At 43.4% G+C, this 2,173-nt stretch overlaps 1 non-coding gene across 1 annotated transcript; it reads left to right on the top strand.

Moving 5' to 3' along the window:
- The first annotated feature begins 1,427 nt into the window (after positions 1–1,427).
- On the top strand, positions 1,428–1,533 carry LOC145625951 (small nucleolar RNA R71). Its single transcript, XR_014110842.1, has one exon. It is a non-coding gene; the product is annotated as a small nucleolar RNA R71 (small nucleolar RNA).
- The last annotated feature ends 640 nt before the right edge of the window (positions 1,534–2,173 follow it).

Genomic DNA, 2,173 nt, shown 5'->3' with positions numbered 1-2,173 from the left:
TCCCAAATTGGGCATCAAGTTTAGCTCTCACAAATCGTTGTGGAAAGGGTAGCTTCTCCTCTCTAGGTTGGCAATTTAGGGGCAAGGGAGTGGCTTCTTTTTCCTTGGGCACCTCAACATTTTTTTCCTTTTCAACACTTAATGGCTCATTGGGTTTTTCACCCTCATTCTCTAACTCCACCTCTTCTTGGGGTTCTTCCTCAATTAAAGGGTCACTCCCTACTACCTTCCCACTCCTAGTTGTCACGACATACAAAGGTTTTGGGTTGACTCCTTGACTTGGGATGTGAGAAGAAGAAGAAGAAGAAGAAGAAGAAGAAGAAGAAGAAGAAGAAGAAGAAGAAGAAGAAGAAGAAGAAGAAGAAGAAGAAGAAGGGGATGAATTAGATGCAAGTTGAGCAATTTGGGTCTCAAGCATTTTCATATGAGCATTGGTTCGTTTTTGGGCCTCTTCATGTTTCTTTTTATCCTCCTCACGCATTTTCAAAAGAGCATCTAATTTAGCCATCACGGGATCAATTGGAGGGGCTTCAAGTTGAAGAGGTTGTTGAGGTGGAGGAAGTTGGGGTTGATGGAAACCCGGAGGCCTATTAGTTTGGGCATAGTTAGAAACAAATTGGCCCCTATTGCCTCCGGTGCCTTGGTTAGGAACATTGCTTTGTTGATTATTTCCCATGTTACCTTGGTCACCAAAATTTTGATTTTGATGGTCATGGTATCGGGAATTAGGTTGTTGGTTTTAATTACCATACCCCCTTTGGTTAGAGTAGCCTCTTCCATTGAAATTGGAAGGGCCTCCCCCACCATGGTATTGGTTATTATAACCACCACCACTTTGGTTCCAACCACGGTTTCCACCTTGATTCCAATTCCCCATTTGATTGGAGTTTGGCCTCAAGTTTCCTACATTCCTCATTCTAGGAGCAAAATTCATAGCATTGACATTTTCCATATTATCATCATGTTCATGGGAAGGTGGTTGAACTTCACAAGCATATACACAATGAGAGGTATCATGATCATAGGTTTCACAATTAGAGCAAAACATGCATCCTTGGGGCATTGTATTGTAAGAAGAGGGGGAGGAGGTATCCATACCATTGCCTCCCTTGGTTGAAGGGGAGGTATTACCATGAGGGTTGGACCTTTCTTTCATCAATTCATCCATTTGCTTGGTCATTTTGGAGATTTGGGTAGAAAGGTTGTTGATTGCGTTTGCTTGCTCCAGTGCATAAACACCCTTACTAGAAGTAGCATCCCTTTCTCCTTCGTACCAATCATCATAGTGCTTTGCGGCCTCCTCTATTATACACTCCACTTCATGCTCTCCTTTGTTCATGATTGGACCACCGGCCGCGGCGTCTAGGCTTGTTCTTCCTTGAGGTGTGAGACCTCCATAGAAAGTGTGAATTAGTTGATACTTGGGTATCCCATGGTGTGGGCATTGACGTTGAAGCTCTTTGTATCGTTCCCATGCCGCACTTAGAGACTCACCACTCTTTTGGCGAAAACCTTGAATCAAAGACCGAGCCTCGGCGGTCTTCCTATGGTTATAAAACCTCCTCAAGAAAGCCGTAGTCACTTGGTCCCATGTTGTGAGAGAATTAGGGGGCACCTCCTTCTCTAGCCATTCTAGACCTCTCCCAATTAGCGAAAATGGAAACATTTTGAGGCGAATATATTCTTGAGTCACTCCATTGGCCTTTATTGTGTCACAATATTTCTCAAACTCTTTTAGGTGCTCATGAGGACTCTCAAACTTTCCACCCGAGAATTGTTTCCTCTCAATCAAAGCAATCAAATTAGGCTTGATCTCGAAATTGTTGGCTTGAGTAGTAGGAGTTAGGATCCCACTTTGCGCTCTAAAAGCTTCGGGGGCCCTAAGACGACTCAAAGGCGTATTCTCTCCCATTTTAGAACCTTCTTCACTCTCGAACTTATAGGTTGAGAAAGGGTTGATTTCCGAACTCGAAGATGATTTAGGGCTATCTAATTCTTCACTTCAGGGTAAAGAGGGTGGAGTATCTTCTAATTCTCTTACTCCTCTCGTTGGAGTGTGGGAATTTCTACTCCTTGCTCTTGCTTCTATTCGAAGTAGGGACAAAGACCTCTCTAGCTCTGTTCATACAACAAAGCTAAGAAGAACGTAAGCACTGACAAGTAACAAAAGTAG

Source organism: Chenopodium album, chromosome 3 (genome assembly GCF_948465745.1).
Source record: "Chenopodium album chromosome 3, dcCheAlbu1.1, whole genome shotgun sequence".
NCBI classification, from domain to species: Eukaryota; Viridiplantae; Streptophyta; class Magnoliopsida; order Caryophyllales; family Amaranthaceae; genus Chenopodium; species Chenopodium album.
This window is presented reverse-complemented; position numbering and strand designations above follow the sequence as displayed.